The sequence below is a fragment of the Sturnus vulgaris genome, chromosome 15 (genome assembly GCF_052056855.1).
Source record: "Sturnus vulgaris isolate bStuVul1 chromosome 15, bStuVul1.hap1, whole genome shotgun sequence".
NCBI lineage: Eukaryota > Metazoa > Chordata > Aves > Passeriformes > Sturnidae > Sturnus > Sturnus vulgaris.
Window position 1 is genome coordinate 11896133 of NC_142257.1, and position 9570 is coordinate 11905702.

The following is a 9570-nucleotide window of genomic DNA, read 5'->3' on the forward strand; positions in this document are numbered from 1 at the left end:
GGCAGTAAAAATTGAGACCAACGCTTGTTGAGTACCTCAGCCTTCTCCTTGTCTGTTGTCACTAGTCCTGTCTGGCTTATGGGGGTGGGGGGGGGGGGAGGGAATAGGGGAGGTGTGATAGGTTTCTTTTGATGAAAAGAAGATGTTCCTTTTCCCACTGAAATACCCGTAGGTGCCTTTATTATTCTTAGTTTTGGCATGCTTTTCCAAATTCAGCTTCAACTGAGCCTTAGCTATACTGATCCCATCCTCACACACTCATGTGTTACCACTGTATTTTTCCCATGATTTGTCTCGCTGTGTATTGTCTGCATATTACCTACTTGCATCCCATCTATTCATTTTCAATAACCTTCTGGCTTTAACTTGTTTTCAAAAAAACCCTTTTTGAACCTTTCCACCTCAGAAATTCACCTGGGAAACCCCAAATCCCCAAAATTCACCCCGAAGTCCCCCCTGGGATGCTCAGCACTCACCTGGCAACTCCCAAAAGTCCACAAATTCACCCCAAAATTCACGGGGGACCCCCAAATCCCAGGGCTTCACCCCAAAATCCCACCTGCAACCCCCAAAACCCCTCAAATCACCCCCAAGACCCAGTCCCCCCAACACCTCCCAAATTCACTCCAAAATGTCTCCAATCCCCCTCAAAACCCTCCCAGATACCCCCAAATCCACCAAATTCACTCCCAGACCCATCTGGGACTCCCAAAAATCACCAAAATTCCCCGGAAAATCCACCTGCATCCCCCCAAATTCATCCCAAAATTCTCCCACGACTTCCAAATGCTCACCTGGATACCCCAAAATCGACAGAATTCACCCCAAAATAGGCCTGGCATGCCCAAAACTCACCTGAGAACCCTAAAATTCACACGTATACCCTAAAATTCACCAAATTCACCCCAAAATTCCCCTGAGATCCCTAGAATTCCACAAATTCCCCCTAAAATTCAACTGGGACTCCCCACATTCCACAAATTCACCCCAAACCACGCTACCCGGGATCCCCCAAAATTCCACAAATTCTCCCCCAAAATCAACCTGGGACCCCTCAAAACTCACCTGGATCTCCCCAAATCCCCGCCCCGCCCCGCCCCCCCCAATTCACCTGGGCACTCCCAAATCCCCAGAATTCAACCCAAAATTCACCTGGGACCCCAAAAACCTCCAAATTCGCTCCAAAATGATTGGCAACTTTACACACTCCATTTTCCCACAAAAGGATCTAGAGCCCTGTGCGCTTCGTATACAAACTAAATGCAAAAAACCTTTCTATTCATTCTCAGCAAAAAGACTTCCTATTCCTCCTTCTTTTGGACAAAACTGCCTTCACTTTCAAACTTATTCTCTTGCTCACTTACCTGCATAATGCTTAGTCCCTGTTCTGCACGCTCATTTTCTTCACTTTTACAAGGAATCCTCTCCTCATCTTCTTCTTCCTCTGCTTCTTCCATTTCCTGTGCCAAGATCACCTGTTTCTCTGTTAGATTTCTTTCTCCAGCTGATTTTTTGACAACTGTCCCTATCTTCTGGCACCGCTCGCTCGAGAGAGGCGATTGTCCCGCTCTGCTCTGGGCTGGGACTGCGCTCTCTTCAAGCCCTGGGGGCAATTTTGGATGCCACAGCGTCAGAAAGACCTCAGGCTATTGGAGAAATGTCCAAAGGAAGGACACAGGGATAGCGAAGAGGCTGGAGGGAAAGCCATACAAAGAGTGGCTGAGGGCATTTGGTTCAGCTGCAGAGAGGACACTGAGCTCACACCTCACTTGGGACCTCTCAGCTCCTCCCAAGGGCAGCACAGGGACAGCTTTGCTCTCTGCTCTCTGCGACCAGGGACAGGAGCCAAGGGAATGCCAGGAGCTGTGTCAGGGGACGATTAGGCTGGCTATCAGGGAAAGGTTTTTTTCCTCAGAGGCTGGTCGGGCACTGAATAGGTTCTCCAGGCAACGGGCACAGCCCCAAGGCCGCCAGAGATCCAGGAGCGTTTGGCCAATGCTCTCAGGGATGCAGAGGGTGGGACTGTTGGAGTGTCTGTGCAGGGCCAGGAGTTGGACTTTGACGATCCCTAGGGGTCCCTTCCGACTCAGGAAACTCTTACCATTTTCCCCTCTTTCCTCTCCTTGCACAATGCTCTCAGCTTACTGTTCCACCGCATGCTCCACTTCTGAAACCTCCGCTACTTCTTTCCAGTTCAAGCACAGTTCTACTGGTCACAATCCAAAGATAGACAGGTTGAAAAACAACCAAAAAGAAACACCTGTTTGGAATGTCGTGGTCTTATCTGCATCTCGAACTATGAAGTCGATTGTGCCTTGCAAGTTCTAAAAGCAAAACAACAACAACAAAAAACACCCACCACACCGTTTTAACATAGGGATTTGCCTTCTTCTAAGAAATCCATATCCCTTCTCAAAATGGATCTATTTCAGGAAGAGATCATCTTGAATAGACCACTTACTATCTAAAGAACCTGGAACACTCAAATCCGTATTGATAAGCCTGTTACCTTGTCGTTTTCTGTTCCAAAGGCAAATGCACTTGCTCAAGTGCCGTTTGTAACAAGGACAGAGCTCAAAGTGTGGCTCTGAGAAATGTTTTGGTTTCCCTCTCCTATCTCCATCAAAAGCACTTTCTTCAATGGCTGAAACAATACTTGATACAGTCTGAATTTTAAAGGTCATGAAAATTTTCTCCAAAGTGAAAAATTAATATAGCAGTCAGGTTTGAAACCAACGGGAATTTTTGTTTTACCTGTTTGAAGATTCCCTTCACACTAAAATGCTGGCTGATGGATACCTAGAAGAAATCAATTCCCACAAAATGCTTCTGGGTAAGCCATTACGTCATCCATTACAATTTGCTTCAGTGTCCCGGTCCTGTCCAATTGAAGGTCCCTGTTTAAGAGACTCAAGTGCGGAGAGAAATAAAATTAAATATGACTACAGTGCCTTTAAATCGAAATCGAACTTCCTGATCAATCTCATAAAACCTTTAGGCTAAATGTTGCCATTGATCTGTTTCTACTGAACACAATCACGTCCTGGCTTGTTAGAGATTAGTTCATTACAAAGAAAGAAACGCAGAGAAGTTAAAATATTTCCAAAGAAGCATTTGACATCCTTCCTTTTGGATGGGGAACCACACCAACACTGCTTACATAAGAGGTCAAATGACTGTCTTCCATGTTAGTTCTGCACTGTGCTCAGCGGAGCCTTTCTGGTTTATTTGCCTTTGACTTGGACATAAAGCTGAGTCTTGATTCAAGAAAAATCAATATTCACACTTGTTTTCATTTACACGGACATTGGCTTGGTCTCCTAAACAAAGAGAATGATGGGGAATTTTTGTACGAGTTCAGATAGGTAACATTCTCTTTCCGCAACCTGGCATTGTATTTTCGCTTGGTCTGTTACCTCTGGCTTTGTTTTAACGGCTCAAATTATTAGGAAGAGTATCAAACCTCCAGCTCTAACCACAGTCCCACTGCGAGGTGTGTGAAGGTATGTGCATCTGCCCCTCAGGTCCATACTGCTCTTCTAATGTGCCTCTGATCGAGCAGGTAGGAAAGACCTCCTGGCTGTGTGAACAGTGCTGCTTCCTCTATGGCTTCAGAGCTGCTGCTAAGATCTTCAGGAAGGAGAGCGGTATTGTACCCATTTTTAGATGGTTTTTAAAGTTGCCAGTGCTTGGCTGTCTTAAACGTCTGAGTTCCTAGAACTTTGAATGAGATCAAATCTATGAGTGAAGAGATGATGGTGCAGACCAACTTCTGATTCCGGTGATCCAAGAATCTGCACTACTACTTTTACCTTCTGAATAAGGCATGGATGTGACGGTATGCACAGTAATACTGATGTGCTATGGTTTTTGAATGATAGCAGTCTTCCTTTGTCCCATTCCTAAACCGTGGGCATTATTTGCCTTAACCTTGTTCAGTAGGGACATTGTTCTATATTCTTACATGAAGTGAAAAGCACTCTTTTTCCATACCTTCACACAACAGCATTAAAACAAGGCCTAAGTAGTACAACCAATGTTCAAAGATGCTCTACCTTTTAAGTTTACAAAACATACCAAATTCATACCTTGTTCTAAGTTGATCTCAAGAAGAAAGGGTGTTCTCCAAATACTCCTTCAGCTCTTCCTCACAGCTCACCGTTTGCCTTTTTTCTAAGATTGTATCCAGATCACTTTCATCATCTAAGGCCACATAAAAAAGCTAGTAAAAATGGTTTCGTAGATACTAAAATCTCCCCAACTCTTTAGGATTCAAGGAAGTTAATTATGCACATATCTTCTACACCCAGAAGAGAAAGCTACCTCAGCAAAACTCATCGCCTATGAAAATCTTCCTAGATAATGAACACCTCTGACACTGCCACCCCAAGTTGGTGTTCTGAAACAATGAGAACCTCACATCCAATCAGACTCTAGACCTGCACAAGATCTCGTCATAGCAACTTGCAGCCACTTTCTACAGAAAGCAGCAGTGATCTCTATCGCTGTTGCCATACCAACAATAAGACAGGACTGTCCATTCAGCGTGAATCAAGCAGTTAGCAAAAATGCACCTGACAGAATGAAACTGAAGAGGAGAAATTCCCATCTAAAAGTCAAAGATTACATTTTTAATTTTATAGCAGGTATTTTGAATTTCAGAGGGCTCTTTGCATTAAGAAGTCCTGTCTTTATAGCACACCCTTGTTTTTATGTTTCTACCTGGATTATGGCCATTTAGCCGTCTCCTTCAAATCACTCCAAAGAAAAACATTCAAGTGAACAAGTTCTTTCTAAACTGCTGGAAGGTGAAATGAATGAGTAAGAGGATATGTAACATGATAAAAGGCTGCCTGGAATTTTACGACTGGTATCCAACATGGCGTCTTCTATCCGGAGATTAAAAAAAAATCAGTCTCCAAGTAAACTGGTAAGAATGCGGATTCTCAAAACTCCTGTTTATTCTGGCACCATAAAGCACCAAATCACATTCTATAATTTATCCCTTTAGAAACAACTGCCCGACTTTTTTTATGTATAGAAAAGATTGGAAGACATTTGGGAGATCATTTCCAGCTCTTCCTGAAGTCTGATCTTAAGCAGACTGGGCCATACGTCATTCATCGCTATCCTATGTATTTCAGATAGAAATGATCATAAAAATACAATCTATTTCTATTACAAATAATAAACACAAGAATTATGAACACTTCCACATGAAACTCTTCCACACCAAACTGTTTCTCTGGAGTGTTTTGTCACACTATGGACCTCTTTCTAAGGCGACATCAATAGCCTACCACGCAGAAGGCATTGCAGGTGGGAGCACAGGAAGAACAGACTAATCCCAAGGAGTGATGAAGATATATGTCATCAAATAAAAGAAACGTACATCCACGTGCTCCACTTCTTCTTCAAACCTGCATTTTCGTTTCTCAGTCATCTGAAGCATGTTGGAGTGCACAACTTCAGCATCTTCTGCTGTGCAAATGTTCACATCCAACAGGGTCATCTGAAGGAAAAGAAGAACAAATTATTGACATGCACAGAAGAAATACTGTGTGGCTTTCAGAGAGCCTGGCTAAACGTAGTGTTTCTTTTCTTGTGATGGACAGAGATAGATTCAGCCTCCTGCATGCCGTATTAGATTACTAAACAATACCATCTGGTTGGACACAAAGGGAGAAATTGAGGCAGAGGTGGAATTTCTTTCCCAAGATAAGACAGATTTAGCACAAGGGCTGAGGCTCCTTGCATCTTCCACATTCATGTAGGACAGCACTCCCTTCATTACTGGCATTTGTTACGGCTTTTCCACATTTCAAGCACAAATACCAACTACTACTGTGAAACCAAACGGATGGCTTACTTTTTGAACAGAGTAAGGCGGAGGTTAAAAAGGAATTCCACTTGTTATCTCAGTGTCTGGTGCATCCTCAGACGCACTTTACTCTAATGACACATTGGACCACGGCTATCACAGCCAAAAGCTGTGGCACTCAACTTGCACATCTGCCCTTTCTCCTGACATTTGCCCTCGACCAGCTCATACTGGATGCTCATTTTCTCCACGCACTCCACATTAGGGCTGTCTGAATGATACGGAACAGACCACAGTCAAAATTCCCATCTTTCACAGTGCAGTGTGACATGGAAACATGACAGAGGCCATGTGCTGAATCTCAGCACACGGAACACATGCCAGCAGTGCCTACAGACACCAGACACTACCAGCCAAAGAAATCAAGACATTTTCATACACAGCTGTTCATCATTATGCTTCAAAGTAGCAAGGTACTTAACAATCGCTACCAACTTCTTTGCTACCATACAGGCTACAAACATCCCAACTGGATGTGCTCTGGAGCAAGAGAAGGCAGACACAGAGCGGGAAGGCATGCTGCAAGGACACAGAGAAAGGAAGTATCTCCAATACTTCCCCTCTTCTTCTCATACTTCCCCTCTTCTTCTCCAAGAGTTAAAAAGGAGTATTTTTGTATGATTGAGAAGGGATCCACGTCAAAATTAACTTTTGATTTCCCCCAGATTCATTCTAACCGAGCCAGTTCCTGTTAGATCTCCCCATGCACAGGTGTTTGTACTGGCCAAAGGAAAGCCATGCCACAGGCAGCTTCTTTGGCTCTTACTGCCACCTCCAAGCAACTGAGAAGGTATGTGGCAACACACGGAACAAAGAATAGAGCAAACATGCACTCTCAAAACAACCGTCTGCCTCATCGTTGCCCAGGAGAAAAGAAAATATTGCTTGAATTCCAGACTGTTCTTAGGATTTCCCGACCTACCTAGACTTTTGTTTCAATTCTCCAGAGTTCTGCACCATTCGTTTCCATCAGATTTGGCACGTGTTGGAGGCAACAGGGTGCTATCAAAGCAGGAAACAAGAGTCAGGTATCCTAAAATACAAACCAGTCAGTACTTCAAATATAAAATTATGAATCCAAATATCCATACTGCTGGGCTTTCTTTTATTTACAGCCATCTTGGCAATGAAAATAAACCTGAGATTGTTGTTGTTCAAGGCCAACTGTTTACTGCCCGATAAGGAACTAACTGTCATCTACCTGGTTCCTCCATCCACCGTAAAAAACCTCCCTGTAAAGATCGTAATGCATTGCACCCACACCAATGTGTCTTGTGTTCAGGATGGATATTCAAACGTAGCAACGTTAGATTTCTATCCAGACTCCTCTCTTCATTTATTCCGCAAATAAAATCCCACGCCATGGAGAAAAAAATGCCTTGACAAAAGCACCAATTTCAAGCTCTCCACCCATCTTTACCCATTTCTGCTACGTTTCAAGATTTACTTCTGCATTCCTCCATTTTTAGAGCCTGATCGCCACCTATTAAGTGTAGCTGGGGCACTGAAAATCAAGAATGCATTTTTTCCATTCAAAAGGGCTGTACAGAAATAGTTGTAGACCCTGCCTTACTGCTGCATTTAGCAATCACACATTGACAGGAAGCAAAGTGCATTTTTTAGCCAAGTCCTTCATTAACTCCAGCAACAATTGTTTTCCTTTATGCTATACCCTCTTTTGCCATACCCGATATATTGCAAAACCTTCAGTCTCTCTTCACTGAGTACCATCTGCTCCTTTATCAACTTTTCCATTTCCATATTCACAGTTGAGGGATTCTGTATTTCTTCACTTGCCATAAATTCTCTGCAGGATGGAAAGTAGATATGTAGAATGGAATCACATGATATATGTGATATCATACGTGGTATCACGTAGAAAGAAAAAATGATCAAGTATTACTTTGATAGAAACCAAAAGTGAACACTAGCCTCTTGGTGTTGCTCACTGTCCAAAAGAAGACTGCCAAATTTCTGACCTGAAACTCTGAACTCCACACTTCTTTTGCATGAGCTTCCAGTCCCTTGCCATTTCAGTTGATGCCGTTTTTCTTTCTCAAGCTCTGATTTCATTCGATTCAAGAGTAGCTTGGCAGTTGCCCTCTCATTATCCAGCAGTGCTCCGTTTATATTCTGTGTATTAAAAAATAAAACCAGAAGTAGAAGCAGCATACAACATGCAAAAACAAACAAAAAATTGTCTCTTCTACAGAAAATGAGGGGAGAAAAGAACACAAATGATAACCAATACCCTGCCAAGTAGAAATTTCTTCTATATTTCAGTGATTGATAGGCAGAAAAAATGAATTTCATCTGGGGAAAGAGAGACATTCTAGGAATATTCAGACTGCTGTCTTGCCCCAGGTAAAACATTTACCATGGCCTTAGCGTTAATGAGCTTGTGAACATCAGCTGCCAAGAGGAAGGACATTTCCTCCAGTTTCACACAATACTTGGTCAGTACATCTGCTATCTGTGCAAAGAATACAGAAAAGCAACAACAATGAAAAGTAGAACTCAAATATCAATTTCCCAAGTTAAAATCTACATGAACAAGACAATTTTTCCATTCACGTGAATTCGATTTAATTAATTCATTAACTACATAAGTAGCATTCTCACGTTCAAGAGTAGAATTCAAAGAATCGACGTTGCTTCTTCTGAGACATTGAAGCCTGAGTAGATCCCAACTTCAAATCTAGTAGGACGGCATGAAAGCAATACCTGCTACATTTAGTACATGTAAACTACAAAGAACATCTAGAACAGCTCTAAAAGATGCACAAACCCATGAACTTTGAAGGAGACGCTAGCAAGAAATGTGGAAATAGGCTTTATCTGCCCAGTGCTTTTCCCAAAAGCACGGGCACTCCTTGGCGTCAGTGAGAGTCTCTGTCTCATTACTCAGCAGCTGGCTTAGGGTAAAAAAGGATGCATGCAATCACTTCATTCCTGTTCATGACATAAACTTACTGCATCATCATGGAAGCCATTTACTTGGAAATATAGCCTAAAAAATAGGTGTCAGACTGGGTACATATCTAGATTGCTATGAGCAAAACCAATTTCTTTTTAACAGGAAAGCCATACAATATGCCTGCCATGGCAAATATTAGTCTACTAGCCCTGCACTTCAACGGGCAGTGAGCAGTTCATGACACCAAGTTTACGTTTGGCAAGGAGACAGTCTATTTATTACAAGCCCCTAGTTCTAGAACCAAGAATTCAGGAGTTGTTCATTCCCAATGAAAATCTGTCCATTTCATACCTTTGGGGTTTTATGCTTCTGTTCTTTACCTGTCTTGAGTGTGGCTTTCTTGTGAAGTCACTGATGGGTGTTTTTCCAACACATTTCTGCTGATTACACGGTAATTGCGTGGCATCAGCAGACATCTCTGAATGTCTCTTGAAAGTATGCTTTTTACTCTTCCTAGAGGACCTTGTCTTCTTCTTTCTTTCACCCAAAAGGTGGGCTAAGTGAGCCTTCAAAGAACCATCATCTCAACAATTAGAATTCTTTCAAACCTACTGAATGGAGAACAGCGACAAAAAAATTTTAAAAAGACTAGTACGCGAAAGACAGCAGAAGAGAAAGGTAAAATAATGAATCCCACATGCCACGTGCATAACTCTCTTCATTCAAGGCTATTTTCAAAATGAGAAAAAAAAAAAAAAGATCATCTTTTCCT

The 9570-nt window shown here is 42.5% G+C and overlaps 1 long non-coding RNA gene across 1 annotated transcript; it reads right to left on the bottom strand.

Annotated features, from left to right (window-relative positions):
- Positions 1 to 5338: 5338 nt before the first annotated feature.
- Positions 5339 to 9325, bottom strand: LOC148221990 (uncharacterized). Its single transcript, XR_015807068.1, has 5 exons — positions 9179 to 9325; positions 7861 to 8014; positions 7569 to 7688; positions 6804 to 6883; positions 5339 to 5512 (listed from the first exon to the last, which is right to left on the bottom strand). It is a non-coding gene; the product is annotated as an uncharacterized LOC148221990 (long non-coding RNA).
- Positions 9326 to 9570: the final 245 nt, after the last annotated feature.